The sequence below is a fragment of the Mytilus trossulus genome, chromosome 6, assembly GCF_036588685.1.
Source record: "Mytilus trossulus isolate FHL-02 chromosome 6, PNRI_Mtr1.1.1.hap1, whole genome shotgun sequence".
In the NCBI taxonomy this organism is placed as follows: domain Eukaryota; kingdom Metazoa; phylum Mollusca; class Bivalvia; order Mytilida; family Mytilidae; genus Mytilus; species Mytilus trossulus.
The window spans coordinates 70,072,517-70,095,583 of record NC_086378.1 but is presented as its reverse complement, the minus strand read 5'-3'; the positions used below and the strand labels follow the sequence as shown (position 1 = coordinate 70,095,583).

General features: G+C 32.5%; 1 pseudogene; it reads right to left on the bottom strand.

Moving 5' to 3' along the window:
• Window positions 1-582: 582 nt before the first annotated feature.
• LOC134723712 (uncharacterized) lies at window positions 583-1,395 on the bottom strand (annotated as a pseudogene).
• Window positions 1,396-23,067: the final 21,672 nt, after the last annotated feature.

The following is a 23,067-nucleotide window of genomic DNA, read 5'->3' as shown; positions in this document are numbered from 1 at the left end:
ATACTAATAAAATAGTGATACATCAAAGTTTTGACTGACCGCAAAAGTAAAGACATCTGTAGAGAACATAATTTGTGTGTGAGTTAAACTGTAAAACAAGTAAATATTTAGATCATTGATAAAGACCGTGAAAGTAATAAATATGTCTCATTGGCGATTTGTGGTCAACATCACCCAGTGGAAAATCAAGTACTTCTAAACATAAAATTGAGAATACAGACTACCAAATTTTATTCAATAGATTTACCTAAGTTTATGATTATACAATTATTTTTTGGCCCTTGGGAATCATCTCAGCTGTGTATAAATTTTGACCGGTCCCTGCCTAAAAAGTTTATTAGCATTCATGAGAAGCAAACTTCCAAGGCAGTGACACACCCGTCAGTTCGAAGGAACACAGCATGGTTCCGAGGGAGCACAGCATGGCTCCCTACTGCTTTGACATGGCAGCATGGCTACCGAACGAGTTGAACTGACGGTGGTGATGAGACAACTGAATTTGGGGGAATAAATGAAATTTGATTTATAGATCCAGACAATTAAATTTCATTAATGTCCAAAAACTCAGATGAGAATCAGCTGAGTGCCCCCAAGGATGGTGTGAGGTGGTTTAGCCTTCAATATATCAACGATAATAAACTTGTTTTAAAGACAAGAGAAATTAACCGCGTAAACTAAGAATAAAGTGTATTAATATGTTTACATAAGCAAACAATCCTATAGCTATATAACACAATGAGTATATACAAATGTAAAAATATATTTACGACTCAGTTAAACTTTGTTGAGCATATTTGATAGAAGTTGGGGAAATCTTGATATATCTACAATAACTATCTGATTTCAATCGACCAAGTACTTTGATCATATGATCTTCTACGCGTGCTTTCCCCGCACTAGTTGCGGCACCAGATCTGAAAGAATGACCATAATACAGGGTTGGGTCATAACCGCAAAGTTCTAAAATATTTTTCAATTTCACTAGAAAAAATTGTCTGGTTAAAGCATCTCTATTACCTGTTATAAAAAGCGGGTCAGATGGACATCCAATTCCAAATTCAGAATGTCTAATACTTAAATGTCTTTTTAAAGCCAAAAAAGGGCAAATAGAGTTATCTATCTTAAACAGTTTAATATCTATTCCCTTTCAGAATGGATCAGTTTTAGATTCTTTAAGTCTCAGAATAGCATAATCAGTCTTAAAAATAATATCAGATATGCATAAGCTAGTTAGAGGGTCAAACTTATCAACATTCATGACTGGTAAATTCTCCACATCTCAAAAAGGCGAAAAACGCAACTATGCAAGTTGTTTCTATCAAACAATCAATATATTTATCAAACATGCCTTTTCTCATTCTTAGGCAGATTTCCTGTAAAATTGGAAAAGTAATCGGCAACCAGGATCTAGTTTGTGAGCCTTGTATGCGTTTAACAGATTTTAAAATCAGAGTGAGTCTTGGTAAAAATTCGCCATGAGGCATTTCTAGAGGATTATGATATCCTGACTTCAAATATGCATGTCTTATACCACATAAATAAATTTTCATAGTAGTGTTTTTGAGTTTCAAAACTTTAAAACAATGTGCTATAAAGTAAATAAGAACGTCCTCTGATATAAGTGGTAGATCGTGTGAATTATATGTAATACCATTTAGCAACAAAAATTTAACAAAGTGAGAAAAACCTATATTATACAAAGATATTGTTGTATTAGCAACGGCATGTGTCCATAATTGTTAGACTGTTTCATTCAACACCACATTACTTCGTAGACACTCGGGCAGTTGTGTGGCAGCTTCTCTGCATGTGGAGCGAGGCGGTGGAAGTTTTCCATCTGCAAACGAGATAAAGCGTCACTAATGTTATTTTTACGACCCTCAATGTGTTTTGCAGTTACCTTGAAGTTGTTTACACATGCGCATCACGTTAACTGTCGCATAAGTTTCATAATTTCGATACATTTTGATCTTCCCTTTTTAACAATTGCTACAGTCGCCTCATTGTCACAAAGAAAGAGGATTGTTCTGCATTTCCATTCTTTACCCCACAAAAGAGCAGCTCCTACTATCGGATATAGTTCTACAAATGCCATTGAAAGCGATTTTATCGTTTACAGAAGGTAATTCATTTGGCCACGTCGAGCAGAACCAATTTCCTTGATAATAACCTCCGTACCCAATCGTAGATGAAGCATCAGTGTATAGTTGCATATCGAAATTAGAAGTGTAATTACAGTCGTAAAACATGTTTATTCCGTTCCAATTATGTAGAAATCGGTGCCAAAATTCTAGGTCAACTCGAGATTCCTTGCGCAAATTGACATAGAAATGAAGTTCTTTAACCTTCGTGGATTATTTTATGAGATATAAAACAAAAGATCTACCTGGCACAATAACACGCGATGCAAAGTTTAAATGGCCTAAAAGCTGAAGTAGTTCTCTTTTTGTACATGTTGCCTTTTGAATTATGGAAATTATGAATTTGCAAATTCTTTCTACTTTGCAGGTAATCTAGCCTCCAATTTATCTGTATCTAACACAATACCAAGATATTCAATGCACGTAAGGGGGCCCATAGTTTTGTTTGCCGCAAGTGGAACATTTAATCGATTAAATATCATGGTCATTAACGCCATTGTTCTTTCGGCATCAAACTCTGGAGGGTCAACAGTAAGGAAGTCATCCAGTAAATGTAGAATATGCTTAACTTTGTAATAATGTTCTGCTATAAAACAAATCGCTGTTGAGATATCATCAAATATTTTAGGGCTACTACGGCATCCAAATGACCATCGCACATAAAAATAGTAATGAGATTCCCATTTAAAACAAAATAATGGCCATTGTTTCAGTAGCACTGGGCATATTTTAAATGCATTTTGAATGTCGAACTTACAGAGTTTTGTCCCTTTCCCGTAATTAGTAATGAGACGAATTGCGTCATCTATCTTGACATACGTCATAGAGCACAAACCTTTGTCTATAAGATCGTTGATGCTTACGTTTGTATCGTTGTGCGGTGCGGACAAGTCTAAAATAAGACGTTTTTAAAAGTATATTTACCTTCTACAACTCCTAACGGACTTACTCGATAATCATTAAAAGGTAATTTTTCAAACGGACCATAAACGAAACCGTTAAGTAGCTTTTTGTTAATAAGATCTGAAACTGTATCGTTCTGTGACCTAGCGCTTAAATTATTTCTACATTCCATTGTTTTAATGTTATCATATTTAACCATAGTATCAAAGCCATATTGTAACCCATTACATAAATAATCAACGAAATGTTTGTCTGGATGATTCATTAGTTCACTTTTAAGCAGTTTGACATTGACCGGGGTTGTAGCGTGCATATCAAATTTAGTTAGTCACATTTTACGAGATGTCTTTGGAGTTTCTTTATCAATCGGGGGTGTCTGATTTGATGAAGACGTTGCTGATGGGCGTTTCCCACATAGAACCTGTGAATGTCCTGTCGAACGGCATTTGATGCAAACATGTACAAAAGTACAGGTGCGTTTTGTACACCCTCTAATGCTATTAAAGTTATTACAAATCTCTTTACCGTCCTGAAAATATTTTGGTCGGCCGTACTTATCGCCACGATCATCATTTCTCGTACTATTAATCTCTTGGTGATTTACTGTGTTTCTGAGCTGCAGTGGACAAAATTCTGTAGTGTGATAGCACATGTGGCATAATTTACATACGCTGATTTGAAGTCCTGCAGCTACGAGTGTGAATAAATCATGGTCACGTTTACTCCAGTCTACCCTAACGTGATGTTCTCTTAATAGTGTGGACGCTTTGGCTGAAAACATTTTATGGTAATCGTAATACTTAGACCCGTAAAAATTACTAATATCAATTATGTCTTCTTCGTATGCATCTAATTCGACGCGTCATCGGATAAGCTTTTGACATTATTCTTTTATATTTGCCGAATGCCTTAATAAATTCCTGAATGGTCAGTGTGCGGTTTAATCGTATGCCGGGTTTCCCATGGAGATTAACCTCAATGCTGTCAGCAATTACGGTATGTGATTGTGGGCATTCATAATTAGGGATAAGCAAGGCAGCTATATTAACATCCTTACCGTCAATAATCTTTCGCTGCAGTGATGATGATGCAATATCTATACCGGTAAAATCATCTGATCTGGCTCCCTTGTTGGTGTCTACGGATACACAATTCTCCTGTATTCCGGAATGAGAAGCAGTATGAATGGTATAGTTATCAACGGTAGTAGACTGGTTGTACCAATGCTAAAGGGTAAATCCGTCTTTGATTGTGTTCTGCTTTTCTCCGGGGTTCCTCAAAAGAAGTTGGGTGACGGTACTTTGTAAACCCGTAAAGCATTGGGACATAGCGACAAAGGCATTACACATGTTGCTCGTTGGAATACCCGCCTCCGGTTCTGGGTTGATGAATGGGCGTTGCTCCGGTGGGGATTGTAGAGTTCCAATATCCGGAATTACTTCTGCTTCAACAACGGATGTCTCCTTTCGTTTGATATTACTTTTAAATGATTGTAATAGAGAATTGGCTTACTAAGATCGACAGGAACTTCGATACCCAACTCCTTTAATCCTTGGATGAGTTTTGTCTTACTCCACGTGGATGGGTCCTCGCTAGAGTCTACAGGCGGATGATCGTACGGCATTTTCTTTTTCGGTTGCCTCCTTGACTTTCTGGTAGACATAATGTTCATGATGGAACTTGATTATAATGTTACAATAAAAGTTACCACTCACGTGTGAAAAAGGAATACACATATCCAAGTTTACTTAAATCCAAGAAAGGAAAATAAATCAAAGCTTAAAGTTCCAATCTAGATGACAACTAATTATATAAAAGTCTAAAATCGTAGAATAAAAGAAAAGTACTCTAACGATATAACACAATTAAACGAAAAATTTTCTTCACAATATAAAATAACGTCCTTCTATCCAAACAGAATAACAAAGATGAGTTCTGCCACGTGTATCCCTTCTAAATAAGGAACAACCAATAAGAGTAGCACATGCAGACACGAGCTTCTTAACACGAATAAACCACGCCTAAATAATATTTAAGCTAACTTTATTTTAGACTTTTAATACTTTGGATAAATATTTTACATGGTTATAAATCAAATATGAGAATTTGACTAAAATCGATGAACATGTATTCGACAGCTAGCGCCCCTTTAAGTTTCTCGGGACTATAAAAATAAATTTGCCTTCAATATTAGTTTTGTGTTTTCACTTACGATAAAAATAAACAAGACACACAATTTCATTTACCAATTTTGGCTCCCAAAATTTGATACAATCAAATGAGTTACAAAATAAAGCAGAGTAATTAAGTTTAATAATAATAATAAATTAATTAATTAATTATTAAGTGAAATAACAATATAATGTGTGCAACGAGATCAACATGATATCGTATACAAAACAATAAATTGGTGAATAAATATGACAACAATAAAAAAAAAAGCAACCATTTTAACACTCAGTACTGGTGAAAAAGAGGTTTTCAGTATTTATGAAACAAGTTACAGATAGAACTAGCGTAGAATATAAAATACATATATACATAGTGTTTATGCACTTCGCTTTGAAGATACTATTGGCTAGGTTTTTCGAATCAGGTACGTTCCGATTAAAACTTTACTGTTGGGTTTTTTTTTTTGGTATCGGACGACTCAATAGAATATTAGTGGGTAGGGTTGAGTTTATGAATGAAAATCTATCGAAACTCAGCTGCATGAATCTGGTTGTTTCTGACTGTTTTTCTTTGTAATCCGAGTGTTTTAGTACTCTGTCATCAATTATTTTGTATACTTTTTCTTCTATTAAAAGTTTATCGCCTACCAATTCAGCCTTCTTTCGGTCTCTCGTTGCCTGCTTTAACACATGATAATTTTTCCTCTTCTTTTCAATTTTTACAGGAAATTGCGCTCTAACAGAAATATGTGTCCCCTTTAATTTGTGACAGTTCCTCATAACTAACTGTTTATCTTTCGAAGATACAAGTTTAGTCATTATAATTCTTTGATTATTTTGTCTTTGCTTCCTTAAACGATGTACCGAGACGAAATTGATATTTTTGACGATTCCAAGTTTTTTGCGAATAAAATCATTTACAATGCTCTCTGTATCATCATTTTGTTCCTGTTGAATTCCTGAAATAATTATATTCTTATTCTTTCCAACTCTTCGACATTACTCTAAAAAGTTGTCAATCATTAATCAACTCATTTTACATCAAGTGTGTTTTCTTTATCACATTTTACTTCTAACAATGATATTTTCGACATATTTTCTTTGCAGCGATCTATAAATGTTATGCACCATGTAATAATTCAGATTGATTTGAAGTAGCTAACAAATCTTCAGATGACAGAATCCATACAATTTTTAACAAGAAATAACATGGGAATGGAAATGGGGAAGAGACAACAACCCGATCAAAGAGCAGCCGAAGGCCACCAATGGGGTTTTAATGCAGCGAGAAAATCATTCACCCGATGGCGTGCCGCAGCTAGCCCCTTAACACAAATGTATTCTAGTTCAATGACAATGGACGTCATACTCAACTCTGAAATGAAATTAACAACATGTTTACTCTTAGTAGTAGCTTTAAATAACAAAATATAGTTTGTCAAAATATGAAAACGATTGCGTCATGATTCATTCATTTCAGGATAAAAGGAATAGACTTTTTCTGTTTGTATAGTTGTAACATTTAACTCTTTGTCAATGCTTTTAGAAAAACACTCTTTGAGTACCAAGTCTTCAGTCTCTTCCTTATGAATAGCACCACTATTGTTCTCTTCCATTAGCTTCTCAATATTACTCAAATTACTCTTTTGGTCGTTTTGATAACATGACATGTGTTCAATCATTGGCCCTAAAATAAGACACATGCAAGAGATGGCACTTAGTGTACCTATAAATCGGAACGACATATCCCAGCTTCCAGTTAAATCTTCTAACCAACCTTCAAATATTCAAATAATTGTAAGTAATGTCTAACGTCAGCTTAAATGCTAGAAAGAATTCGTTTAAAAAAGAATAAAGAATATATTTTTTTCAAAATAGGGAAGATAACACAATGTGTTGAACATTTTGTTTTCCATAATTAAATGCTTTAAGATTTAAATACACGACAACTGATCTTGAAGTCTGCTATTAGCAAGTGTAACATGAACATGATGAAACATCAAACGAATCAAACAAATGGATACCAGCTCTCATATTTCTAACTTGGTAAAGGCATTTCCTAATGTTGAAAATGGTGAATTAGAATTGATTTTATAGCTAGCTATACATAAGATTATAAAATATAGTAAGCAAGCACTTCTGAACAATTTACCCGGATTTGTTTTTCTCTCAATCGATTTATTGATATCGAACAGCTGTTTACTACTGTTTATTTGCCTGATATCATGATAGCAATGCAAATTGTAGCTTTGTTTTTATGTTTTTCCTTCGATAAATATTTCTATGTACTAGAACTTAGTATATATAAAGTAACACTACCTGTAACTGGCTGTGAAACACAAATCATGATCCCCATTGCAAATAACAATAAGCCCATAGCGGGTGATAAGTTATCAAGTCCTACACAGTCCACCAACATCACACCAATTAAACTCCAAAAGGTAGAGGAAAAACATCCCATCAGTACTGCATATACTAACAGTGCTTCTTTATAGGGCAGATGTGGGATACCAAAGGCAATCAATGAGCTAACAAAAGAACTTATCATAAGTAAATTCGTTCGTTTGATTATGCTCAAATCTGCAAACCATCCAAGAAATGTTTTTGATACTATTTCTGTTGCACCGTATACTGATACAACTTGAACTATAGTCTGTTTACCAAGGTCCAGCGAACGAACTTGACCTGGAAGAGCTATCAAATTTTCCGTAAAATTCCCAAATTGGAAACATAATGCTGTAAAACAAATTGTATATTTTGGAATTTTAAAAAGTCCACTTTTGAAAATTTGCTGTTTTGCCTCTCGTGCAAATGTAATCCAAGTGATCCTTTTTCTGCTAGTCGATCGTTCTTTTTCTACGAGTTGGTGTGGTTGTAGTAATAACGGTTCTGCGACACATGAGTGAAACATAAAAGCTCCACTTAACAAAAATGCTCCATGAAGAGTATATTTGTCAATCAACCATCTGTACATGAATGGGAAGCAAAAACCTCCAATACCACTATAACATGTATAACTCACCATTATTCCATTGGCAAGGCTCCTTTTCTTTTGGAAGTAAAAGTTAACGACTGTAGAGCAAGGTGATAACATGAGTCCAAAGCCAACACCTTAAATGAAGAATGTTTGTACACGATGATTTTTCTTGGCGATTACATTCTATATTATCTATAATTCGGCCGTTTAAATTGATTTTCCATAACTTGTTCTTTCCGTTGAAAACAGTTAACATCTACATTGTACGTCAAATCTGTGTACAGAAAATTACCACTGTTGATATAAAGATAAAGATGAGGAAAATGTATCTTTTAAAAAAACAATCATAAAAAATGGAAAGGAGAAACGAGGTTGAAGTCAAGGTAGACAAAGATTATGTACATACACATGATACATGTGTTTAAAGCATGATATCCTATCGTTAATATAAAGATAAGAGACAAGATCTTCTCCAAATACTTACTCAGATATTTTGTTCTAGGTAAAATATCGGTTTTTGGTAATTCCTTTACTGAATATAGTATTTGTTCAAAAACTGTTTGCAAAATTGCTAGGTGAAATAAGTCGATGTAGACATGATAATGGCTGCATCATAGAATAGACACATGCCATTTGAGTATATTATCTATATATATCACAGTAGCATGGGTTCGAATCCCGGCGAGGGAAGAACCAAAAATTTGCGAAAGCAAATTTACAGATCTAACATTGTTGGGTTGATGTTTAGACGAGTTGTATATATATATATAACTCTGGAATGCGTTTTGTTTAAATATACTTTTTCACTCTTTTGGTCTTTTGGAAAATGTTGTTTGTGCTGTTTTTAGACCCTTCTACAACGAAATTTGTTTGACATGCACACGTATAAAAATTGCGGTTTTTATCCAACGCAGTCATAGGTTTGAACGTAGTTTTCAATTTAGACTCGTTTATATTTTTGTTTGGGCATGTATCATATTTTCCCTCCGGTTTATATGATCCGTTCATCCTATATATATTGACTCTTAAAATTCAAGAGTTAATCTAAAAATGAGGGTGCTTTTTATATGGCCTTCCAAATACCGTTTCGATCCCTGACATCACTGAAGAGACATTTATTGTCGAAATCCGGATATGGTGTACTAAAGAAATATTGACACCGAATGTTTGTGGCACAACATCCTGTCCACAAGTTAACCATTTTTTTTTTCTGTGACGTATTAAATTTATAATAAGATCCATTTTGTTACAACCTGTGATCAATTTTATTTAGCAATCGCCAATGGCAGTCAGCAGGGTTAAAGAACATCAGTTGTTCGACCTGTTAGTCAAATGCGTTTTGTTTAAATATACTTTTTCACTCTTTTGGTCTTTTGGAAAATGTTGTTTGTGCTGTTTTTAGACCCTTCTACAACGAAATTTGTTTGACATGCACACGTATAAAAATTGCGGTTTTTATCCAACGCAGTCGTAGGTTTGAACGTAGTTTTCAATTTAGACTCGTTTATATTTTTTGTTTGGGCATGTATCATATTTTCCCTCCGGTTTATATGATCCGTTCATCCTATATATTGACTCTTAAAATTCAAGAGTTAATCTAAAAATGAGGGTGCTTTTTATATGGCCTTCCAAATACCGTTTCGATCCCTGACATCACTGAAGAGACATTTATTGTCGAAATCCGGATATGGTGTACTAAAGAAATATTGACACCGAATGTTTGTGGCACAACATCCTGTCCACAAGTTAACCATTTTTTTTTTCTGTGACGTATTAAATTTATAATAAGATCCATTTTGTTACAACCTGTGATCAATTTTATTTGGCAATCGCCAATGGCAGTCAGCAGGGTTAAAGAACATCAGTTGTTCGACCTGTTAGTCAAATGCGTTTTGTTTAAATATACTTTTTCACTCTTTTGGTCTTTTGGAAAATGTTGTTTGTGCTGTTTTTAGACCCTTCTACAACGAAATTTGTTTGACATGCACACGTATAAAAATTGCGGTTTTTATCCAACGCAGTCATAGGTTTGAACGTAGTTTTCAATTTAGACTCGTTTATATTTTTTGTTTGGGCATGTATCATATTTTCCCTCCGGTTTATATGATCCGTTCATCCTATATATTGACTCTTAAAATTCAAGAGTTAATCTAAAAATGAGGGTACTTTCTCTAAAAATGAGGGTGCTTTTTATATGGGCTTCCAAATACCGTTTCGATCCCTGACATCACTGAAGAGACATTTATTGTCGAAATCCGGATATGGTGTACTAAAGAAATATTGACACCGAATGTTTGTGGCACAACATCCTGTCCACAAGTTAACAATTTTTTTTTTTCTGTGACGTATTAAATTTATAATAAGATCCATTTTGTTACAACCTGTGATCAATTTTATTTGGCAATCGCCAATGGCAGTCAGCAGGGTTAAAGAACATCAGTTGTTCGACCTGTTAGTCAAATGCGTTTTGTTTAAATATACTTTTTCACTCTTTTGGTCTTTTGGAAAATGTTGTTTGTGCTGTTTTTAGACCCTTCTACAACGAAATTTGTTTGACATGCACACGTATAAAAATTGCGGTTTTTATCCAACGCAGTCATAGGTTTGAACGTAGTTTTCAATTTAGACTCGTTTATATTTTTTGTTTGGGCATGTATCATATTTTCCCTCCGGTTTATATGATCCGTTCATCCTATATATTGACTCTTAAAATTCAAGAGTTAATCTAAAAATGAGGGTACTTTCTCTAAAAATGAGGGTGCTTTTTATATGGCCTTCCAAATACCGTTTCGATCCCTGACATCACTGAAGAGACATTTATTGTCGAAATCCGGATATGGTGTACTAAAGAAATATTGACACCGAATGTTTGTGGCACAACATCCTGTCCACAAGTTAACAATTTTTTTTTTCTGTGACGTATTAAATTTATAATAAGATCCATTTTGTTACAACCTGTGATCAATTTTATTTGGCAATCGCCAATGGCAGTCAGCAGGGTTAAAGAACATCAGTTGTTCGACCTGTTAGTCAAATGCGTTTTGTTTAAATATACTTTTTCACTCTTTTGGTCTTTTGGAAAATGTTGTTTGTGCTGTTTTTAGACCCTTCTACAACGAAATTTGTTTGACATGCACACGTATAAAAATTGCGGTTTTTATCCAACGCAGTCATAGGTTTGAACGTAGTTTTCAATTTAGACTCGTTTATATATATATATATATATATATATAATTAAAGGGCACCAAAAATTATTAGTGTAAAACCATTCAAAAGGGATAACAAACTGTCTAATCTATATAAAAATAACAAGAAACACTCATGAACCACACCAACAAACGACAACTACGGAACATCAGATTAAGGCATGGTTAAGCTGAATACAATGTAAAACAAATGTTGTTTTAAAGAACCGGGATTCGCCTTTGTTAACATATGACATTGAATTTTAACTGGATAATAAAATATAGAAAAAGGCTGAAGTTGGGTTCTTAACATGAATCGATTTCAATAGCCCTAATTCTAAATTTAAAACAATCTTATTAAGAGTACATTAAGCCCCAAAATCAGCACATTTTCAAGCTGATTAAAAAAATGCGCAGAAGTCATATATCAAATGAAGCTCAAGTAAGGTATACAGTCCCCCAAGACGCCAATCACCATACAAACGGATCAAAAGTATTTGGTAGAACCAAAATTATACACATTCTACAATCATGTCATTTTACATTGTATTCAATGGAAGCGTTGCAATACTTTTTTCCAGGTGTATAGATGCCAAGTCTAAACGAGATACTGTATTAATTATGTTTACTTATCTTTGTTTTCTCTCTGAATATATAAATGCTTACCACTTGTTGCCACAAAATATTTCCAATACACACCAGTTCCACTCGGAGGTTCATTTGAAAAAAAACCGGTTAGAATGCAAAACACACTCGCCTGTATCCAAGTTGTAAAAGAAAGAAACACAAAGATCGTTATAATTGCAATTCATTGTACATTCATTAAGTGAAAGTGCAGGAGTATTTTCCAATGAAGCTGAATATTCAAAAAATCCATTTAAGTCTGATACCAGTACTGCTTTTAATATATTTGTTCTTGGTAATTTCAAAGAAACACCTTTTAACGCAGTTAACAGAAGAAATTGAAGAAAAATTACAGTTTCCATATCAGATTTATATATCCGCCGGCAACAATTATTAAAATTAGTTATTAACTGTAAATGAGTATGAGGGTCTGGATGGAAATTCAGTACAGAATAGAGAATATTAATAACAACAACTAAAAATGAGCCAAAAATTAAATGTGAAAAATAACAGAATTATCAACAATTACAGAAATTGTTGATGTAGGATGTAGAGAATATAGAAGTACTACTACGTACGGGGGTATTAAACGACCTTAATTGGTTACGAATGCCCTCGCATGGTCGGAATAAAGAATAATTTATTTCAGAATAAGAATTACAATGAAAATCATTATTTCTAAATATTAAAAAAAAAAATCACACAAATAAAGGACCCCCATCCAGAGCCACTGGTATTGGAATTCTAACAGAATTTCGATACTCACTTTAGAAATATATGTTTTGAATCCGTGATGTAAACAATAGAGAAAAAACATAATTAACTAGTATCAATCATTTTGCCTTTGTCACATGTTTGGTAAAAAAATTGTTGCTAAGTTACTTTAATTTAAAAAAAAAAAAAAAGGAAAACAATGCCAAAATTTAATGATAAACATTTATAAGTTCATTTCAAATTTATTTTCAACTGCATGTGTACTGGTTGTGTTTAGTAAGCATCGTTTTTGTTATATTTTAGTTAATATAACAATACTCTTAACAATACAAAATTAATGTAGTTTTTGTGGCATCAATACAAGTTTGAATAAGTTCTTCTCGTTTTTTTTCCTCAATAAATTTATAAGTCCGTTGGTTTTCTTGTTTGAATGGTTTTATACTTATCATTGTTGTGGCCTTTTATAAATAGCTTGCTATTCGCCGTGAGTCAATGCTCCGTGTTTAAGGTCGTACTTTGACCTATAATAATTTACTTTTACAAACTGTGACTAAGATGGAGGTCTCATACCATACCTGCTTATAGCTAGTATAGATTATAATAAAATGACATTATATGTCATTATGTGTCGAACCTTTTTTTGATTGTATTGATGGGTTTTTCTCGTTCACTTTTTCTCCATACCTTTTTTTACTATAAATGTCGAAAACCTTACAGAATAATGACATAATTAAAGACTTCAGCAACATGAACTTATCCGTTATCTGAGAGACAGATATTCCATAACGGTAACCAATTATAGAGTAAACTAATCGAAGAATTCAAATATCGAAATAATTTACTGATACATGTTCTTTAGAAAAAAGACCCGCATATCAAACTATAATATTGATCATTTGACTATTAATTGAAATTGTGACTTATCGTGTTAATTAACAAATTGTAATGAATATCATTCAGTAATGAAACTATATGTTTTAAATGTATGGTTAATATTTCAACGTAGAACACAAGAAATCCATTTCCATTACGACAACTATCATGTATTGCAGTCGCCCAATGATAATTGTTTATCATTTTCTCTTTCCCTTTTAACAGACTACACTTTCTTTATTTGCTAGATCAATTTATTTCTATTTTACACATTTTTCTTTTTATGTTACACAAGTATTCAATTTTATCAAGGTAAATGCTTATAATGAAGATATTATATGCAACGATATATGCATGGTTAAACAGAAAGTCAGAATAATATAAAATAAGGAATATCATTTGTAATTACACATGAATTAGACAACCGGGGACCCATTTGTCATACAATTCTTTTGAATGGGGACTTATGGTTGGTATCCCCCTTTATCCTAGGTAGCAACCCTTTTAAAAACTATTGAATCCGCCCCTGACAACTAACCAACAGAGTCCATAAGACGAAAATTTAAGCATTCATGTAATGTAGGTAACGGTCCAACCTTCAACTATTAGCAAAGCTAATGCAATATAGAAATAAACTGTTAACACAGAGATGTGTCTCGCATGTATCTAAATTAAATGTAGAAATGAAAATTGTAATAATTTTACATATAAAATATGCAAATTTCAAAGTCAATGAACACTATCATAAAACCATGCGAAAGTTTCATAGTAAATATTCATGACCGAGGAGGCAGTGCCAATTGCAAATGCTTTTATAACTGCATCATGGTCTTAATGACGAATAACGGTAAAAATTCTTGCTAGCTAAACATGCTAACCTCTTACTTGTATGACAGTTGTATAAATTCCAAAATATTAATAACGATGTGTGAACAAAACACACGACAATAATAGGTAAAAATGTCAAAAATAGGGGAACAGCAGTCAATATTGTGTTATTATCTTAATCACGATAAAAACCAACAGATATATAAACAAACATTTACCATGGCACATAACGGGATGTATAAGTACAGAGCCACGTCACATGGAAGAAAGAAACACAAAAAGGCACACAGACAAAGCACATTAGCAAAAAAACTAGAAACTAGAAACTAGAAAACTATAAGTACAGAGCCACGTTGATTGAATGACCACTGAATAACATGCTCCTGACTTGCGACAGACACATACATAATGTGGCGTGGTTAAAATAGTTTGAAGGCGACCTTCTAAAATTGTCCAGTTATAAATTTTGAAATAATGAAGATTCTTAGGTCCAGCGGGCAAAGTTAGCCTTAGATGGATTTGGGTATTTAAAAAAAAAAAAAAAAAAATTGTAACGAAGCTCTTCGAATGCGTTTCCGATCGGTTCTCATTCAGCATTCTTTGGGTCTAAAATAATCGGCTTTGAGCGTTCCCGATGAAGGTAATTCCAGAAAAAAAACTATCATAAAATAGCCATAAAATTACCTTACAATTTGAGTATGAGAATTCTATAATTAATACAGTATTTTTTATTACAGACTTTAAAGTTTGAAAGGTGTCTAAAGGGGTCCAGTAACAAACATTGCATACACGAAGACAACAAACTGAAACAGTTACTTAATTAGATAGCCATAGTAAAGTGGATTGACATATACAAAGGATTTAAAATTTCAATCGGAGTTAAATCAATGGTAAAGCTGTAGTGGGTAGATATGACATATTTTCTTTCAACTGGTCACCTACGTATAAGATGCATCAGATTTGTGTTTGATAAACATAAACTATTTAGCGACCAGACATCAAGCCAATACCAACGTTTAAGAATTGAATTCATCATCCAAATTTCAAACAAAAAAGCTTAATTGGGGATCACGGGTCTTATGTACATAACAATAAACAAAAAGGCAAACAGTATTTTTATTTATGTACATACACGATAGTGCTATGGAACTATTTTTAACGTACTAGCCCATAGCAAGACACGTTACGAAACTGAAGACATACAATCTGATTCCTAGCTTACCAATTTTGATTCTTTTTAAGAAAATAACTCTTGAAGAGCTTTCTGCGTTCGTGCCAGCTGACAAAGCAGGCAACAATAATCTGTCGTTTGACGTTAGTACTATACTGAGAAACTCAAAACTAAAACACAAGTTCATGCATGATAACTGGCACTCCTACTATCAAAATATATAATACATGAGCATTTTTTCAACATAGAAAACCTAAAGCGGCAACTGTACATCATAAAGTTCGTACTATTTATTGACTTCCAATAAACTCATCATAGATACCAGGACTAAATTTTATATATACGCCAGACGCGCGTTTCGTTTACAAAAGACTCATCAGTGACGCTCGAATCCAAAAAAGTAAAAAAAAAGCCAAATAAAGTACGAAGTTGAAGAGCATTGAGAACCAAAATTCCTAAAAGTGTTGCCAAATACAGCTAAGGTCTATGCATGAGGTAGAAAAGCCTTAGTATTTCAAAAAATTCAAAATTTTGTAAACAGTTAATTTATAAATATAACAATATCAATGCCAAATTACACATGAATCTAAGGCTAATCTATGAAGAAAACATATATTTTGTTAAAAAAATCTTACGACCTCTCTTTTCGGAAATTTTTCATTAGAAAAATAAACTATTCATTGCTGTAAAAGATGAAAACAAACCTCATAAATCATAAAATTGAATATAAAGTTTTATTCTTTTTAGATGCCAAAAAATTTTTTTTTTTTTTTATTATTCATCATTTCCGTGATCACATCATATACTGTATAAATATGTACAAATATATTTCATCCGACAATGAGAATTATTGTATAAACACAAAATTAAAGAATATCACGAAAAATAATGAAAATAATACCTACTATATTGTATGTGTCTGGATTAACATTCACGATAAACGATCAAAGTAAAATATTTGAAACATGTGAAAGTCAAGGATGTATAAGAACCGAAACACGTGGAAAGCTATACAATCAAAAAGGACCAACAATAATAGCCAAATGCAATTATTGATTTCAAAAGGCGACGAAATGCATGCCGCGTTTTGTTTTAATAAAGTCCAAACAAAGGGACATCTTGACTTGTTGTCTAATGTATTATTGCAGGAAGAGAAATTCTACCATCCTTTGTGACGTAGTATCTCCATGCCGCCCCTGAACCACTTGGTATCGGAAACGACGATGAGTCGAACTGTTTATTATGCATTATGCACTATTTCGAGTCCACGTTGTAGAAAACAGAAAGGCATTCTACTTAAGCGCCGCAATCTCTAAATTTTCTTTAAAAACCACAGTCCCATCTGTCAAACATTGTCAAAGAAAGTGTTGTAAAAAACTTGAAAATTCCCAAAAATACTTTGAAAGTTTTACTTAGGTTTTCCATAGTTTACTCAGAGTTGATGGCTATTCAAATGAATAGAAATGTACTACTACATTTGTAGGTATACTATACAAACGTCACTATATACATTAGAGCAATGTAATATGTCATTAAGCTTTGTTTATTTTTCAGAAGTTTATCGATATCCATGTAGATGAATTCAAAGACTTTTGAAAGACCAAATTTTAACAGAAAACACATTGAAAACAAATATTTGTATTGATAAAGGTTCATAACGGAATTTGAATTAAAACAGTAGGCAGAAGTATTTACATATTTATTATATAATAGAAACTTTAATGAGTCGTAATGTTATATAAGCATATTTTAAAGTTTTCTGAAAAAGGTGTTCAAGACATTTATTTGTATTATCAAAATCTGATTATGAAATGTTAATTAGAATGAAATTCAAAACAGTGTAGCTGTGGCCATTGATTGACACATTAAAATCATCCATTGACTGCGGGACAATTTACGTGAACGTTTGTCTGTAACGACCGCTGTTCACGACGTACCTACGATAGACATTTAAACTGTGGTGTCACTAAAGGTTTCTTAACACCTTTAATTATAAAATAATTCGAAAAATGAATCAGGAATAACCTTTGTGTTTTGATTTATATAATTGATATAAATCAAAATATCGTGTTATTTCTGATTAATTTTTCGAATTACTTTATTTAGGTGTTGAGAACCTTTGGTGACCCCATAGTTTAATGTCTTTAAAAAGTACATATTGAGCATTGGTCGTTACATACAAACGTTCACCTAAATTGTCCCAGTCAATGGATGATTTTAATGTGTCAATCAATGGCCACAGCTACACTGTTTTGAATTTCATTATAAACGCAAATATCAATTGATTAATTTATCGGTATTCAATTCTAAGTAGACTAAGTCTCAACTACATTTCATCAATTAGCATTGCATATACATTTACACGGGTATTCGATGAAACACAATGTTAATGTTCTGCTTTTATTTACTGTTTGTTTTCCCGTTCCAAAAATACTACGAAAGTAGTTTACATTTGAATAGTATTGTCTTGAAAGTGCGTAACTTTTTTGACAAAGGCCATACATTTTTTTTGTACAACCCCCCCCCCCCCCCCCCCAAAAAAAAATGCTAGTTCTTTCCATTAATTCTGTGGTGACATGACACTTTCTACTCTGAGTATCCCCCGACGATTAATGCACATTTTGGTATACATCATCGTCCTTTATTTATCGAGGATCTTACCTTCACAGCCGAAGATTTTTTCTAACCTCTATTCAGTAGAAAAAAACAAAAAAAAAACCCCCCAAAAAAACGGAATAAGCGCCATTTAAAAGTAAATTAATGTTAATATTTTGGTGGGTCTATCACACAGCCTGAGTGGTTAGAAAAAGATATGGTCAATTTATATATATTTTTTTTATGTAGAATCGTAGAATCATTTTCAAAATATATTCAAATTACTCAGTATATCAGTTGCATGTGTACACTTTTGAGATTACGCACGGCCAAATATGGCGGGTGACAGTATCGGTAACATTTTACATTTCCTAAATACTTTCGATCAAAAGCATGGTTGGTAAATAACATTGGTAATTGTCTGTATAATAACATTGGTAATTGTCTGTATAATAACATTGGTAATTGTCTGTATAATAACATTGGTAATTGTCTGTATAATAACATTGGTAATTGTCTGTATAATAAGTTGGACAACATGAATGTCAAGCGTTCTGGAGATGTAATAACAAAATAATGGGTTTACACTACGGTAAAAAAAAAACCAAGAAGCCGTCCGTTACTTTGAAGGTAGTTGTTCGTAACGTGAAGTATTTATATAGAACGGTCGTTCGTAACGTTAAATGAACAAAACAAAGCACAATGTGTACATTACGTATATATGACTTTAAGACGTGTATTTTTGAACAAACAATTTTGAAATTGACTTTTACTACATCAACAAAATTTATCATCGAAATATCGTAATGTAATTTTATTTGACAAGTAACCAAAATGTTACTAAATGAAAACAGAGCATTGTCAAATAGAGAAATAGTATGTAGTTGGATATTGAAATAAGTTAAATAAAAATAAATTCATAGTAGATACAGAATCACCATTTGGTCGTAGGGCGGAACAGCCATTTTTGCGTATTACTGCGTTTGCGCTAAATGTAGCTACTTGCGATTATACTGGTTGACGATAATAGGTCATCATATTAGAATGATTATTAAAAGATATAGAGAAATGTGATACGAAGACAGCACCCCATCTGCTGCTTTATTCTTTGACGCTTTTATATTTCCGTTGAAAACCTCTGCTGAGAGAGGACAACGTCTGGAAATTAGTAAATGTTTAAAATATTTTTGGGAATTCGGAATGACATCCCTTCATACCCCTCACACAATACGGGCAGGCTTGGGAAATTTTGACTGCCACTGGAAAATGAGGGTATAATGGAAAGGGACAGAAATGCTGCCTTCCAAAATGCCACTATCGGACACCACAAGTATTTTTGCAAGTGTTCTTAACTTGCAGAGAGAGAGACGGGCGGTCTCCCTTCATGTCATTTTGTTTTTCTTTGTTGACATATTTGTTTGTTTTTATAGAGATTAAGATTATAACACAACGTTGACTGCTGTACCCCTCAATTTGACATTTTTACCTATTATGTCTGTTTGTTTTGTTCTCACTGTTATCAATATAACGGAATTTTATGCGACTATCATATAAGTGAGAGGGTTAGCTACATGTAGTTATAAAATAAGGTTTAACCCACTATTTTCTACATGTGGAAATGGCTGTACCAAGACAGGAATATGACAGGTGTTTTTCGTTCGTTTAATGTGTTTGAGCTTTTAATTTTGCCATATAATAAGGGACTTTTCGTGTTGAATTTTCCTAGGAGTTCAGATTTTTTTGTTATTTGATTTTATTCAGTGACGTCATATGGACACGTTTTGGGGGAATCGGAATATATGACGAACGAGACGATTTTAATTTTGAAATTATCAATTTCCTCCACCTTAGTAACAATATACCAATTTCACCTGCATATGGGAAATACATTTCCAAACTAAGCAGCTGCAAGCTCTTGAATACTCATTCGGTATTCAAGAGCTTGCAGCTGCTACTCAGACATTGTAAAACGTCACCAGTGTCTGGCAGAAAGTTGATGAATAAGGGGTATTTCAAAGAATGTCTCGCCCTTTTTCTTTAAAAGTTCATCGGAAGATACCAATACCTTTGTTGATAAATATTTCGTATCATCTTCACAAATAATACACGATGGTCTTGAAGTATAGATTTTAGGTACTGTACTGATGTTGTTTATCATCTTAATAAAAAAGCATCTTTTGTTTGTCTTTATAAATTACTACTTTTACTGTTTACTATTTTTGCCAATATTCATTTGACGAGGCTCGGTACTTATACATCCCGTCATAGTATTATTGTGCTATTGTACATTTTTGTTAATGTGATTTGTCCATATGCCTTTTTGTGTATCTTTGTTGACATATTTCCTTGTCTTATAGTGATTGAGATTATAACACAATGTTGACTGCTTTTTGTAAATATTTTTTCTATTATATCTGTTCGTATTGTTCACACATCTTTGTCAATATAATGGAATTTCATACGACTGCTATGCAAGTGAGACGTTTATCTAGCTATACAACCCGGTTTAATCCACCATTTTCTACATAGGAAAATGTCTGTACCGAGACAGGAATATGACAGTTGTCCATTTGATGTGTTTGAGCATTTGATTTTGCCATTTGCTTGGGGACTTCCCGTTTTGAAGTTTCCTTGGAGTTCGTTTTTTTTGTTATAATACTTTTTGGGATGTTGGACACGTTTCTGAGTGTTACATATATGTGCTACATTTCGCTTAAATATTACATTCACAGTCTTTTAATTTAAGAACATTGCGTTAAATAAAAAAAAAGTTATCTGTTCGTAAATGTGTGTATACCGGAGGTATGAAATAGAATAATTGTATTATATGTCTTTGTATATATTACATAGGATATACATAATATATTACTGACAATTAAAGGTCTGCCTCAGCTTTTTTCTTCTTCTGATAATGACGATTTCTTTACTTGTAAACAGGATCAATCTCAACAAAAACTATTATCCCGCATTTATATAAACAAGAAAACTTCCGAAATTTCAGATCTACATACAAGATGAAACTTTTCTGGAATTTCTGGCAAAGTTTGCTTCTTTTATTATACCCAATGTATATGGAGAAAAGCTCATGATATTTTTCTTCAAATCCACTACAACAACAACAATGACACCAATAGATGTGTTCGACGTGCAGCATTGTTTTCACTTTATACAAATGTAGCATGTAAATGATGATTGGTTGAAGAATGCATTATTTTATTTTGTATCCGTACTCTCCGATTTGTCCATATTTTGTAAACAGCGCAATATGTGCATTAAAATTGTTAAATTGAAAGAAGTTTTCGGTATACTGTTGACAAATCAATAAAATTATAAGTAAGTTACACACGGCCGTAAAGTCCTTTACGAACTTTTTTTCATTCTTAAAGTTACGTACGGCTTCTTGGTGTTTTTTTTTTACCGTCGTATAAAACCATTATTTCGTTATTATATCTGCAGAACGCTTGATATTCGTGTTGTCCTACATATTATACAGACAATTACCAATGTTCTTTACCAACAATGCTGTTGAACAAAAGTATTGAGGAAATATAAAATCCTACCGGTACTGTCATCTGCCAAATTAGGCCGTGCTTAATGGGAGTTACGAATAGCCGCTTTTCCCATCCTGATTTTAATCGAATAAAAAAAGAAAAGCCCTTATTGTAACCTTAACCCTAAGTCTTACCCTAAACCAGACTTGGGGTCAATTACATTGGAATGTAATTAATTAAATTACACATTACATTGCAAAAATGATCAATTACATCAATTACACATTACACAGTTTTTGAAATGTAATTAATTAAATTACAATTACTTTACTAAAGTAATTAATTAAATTACACATTACATTTCATCATGATATTTTTAACAATATTTTACATGTATATATAATGCATGTGTAAAATATTCATGTAAGCATAGTTCAAGCGTTGCATTTGATAATCATTTAATTTAGTTATTTTAATGTTTTGTCATTTAGTCTGAATCTGTCTGGTCTGAAAACAGTAATTGTAAATAGTCTTTCGACATGAGCTAATGTGCTAGATATTGCTTGATCAGAACATGGAAGTTTTATGATTAATAGACAATCATCATATTGATAGGATTGAGAGGGAATTTGTTCCAATTAACTTGCCATTACATCAAGGGGTACTTTGATATCTCAGAAATTAACTCATTTGAATTTAACATAATATGAATAAACATATATAACTGAATTAAACATATTTTTTTATTTTACTTTAAAAATATTAAAAAGTGTGCTTGTCACAATATTGAAAATAATTTTTAGCACATACAATGTACATGATGTATATAATTGGTCTAAATATTAGCAATATTTTGCTAATTAGATGAAATACATGTAATAGTGGCATTGCCCCTGGACATTTTAATCTGATTAATTGCTGTTTGTTTTTACAGCTGTTAATTTTTATTTCTATAATCCTTTTGTGTATACTTATTTGACAAAATGATTTTAAATTCTAAAAAAAAATGTCTAAGAAAGATGTTTTACAGTGACATATTTTTTTTGTTTATGTTTAACAAGGTGATTCATTACTTATCAACCTATATAGTTAAAAGATATTTCTTAAAAACTGAAAAACACTTATACATTGTATATGATTCTCACATTTTTTAAATCATAAGACTATTTAAAAAAAATCTGTAAGTCAAATAAATGATAAAAAAAACTTCAGAATAAATTACAGACTTCATATATTAAAAAAGCATGTTATATCAATATTTAAAAAATACATATAATATTTCATTTTATATTATTAAACACAAATCCTTATCTTTAATACCATAAAAGTACATGTAATTGAAATGTAATTCAAAGTAATTGAGCATTACATGCTTTTTTCAATGTAATTAATTA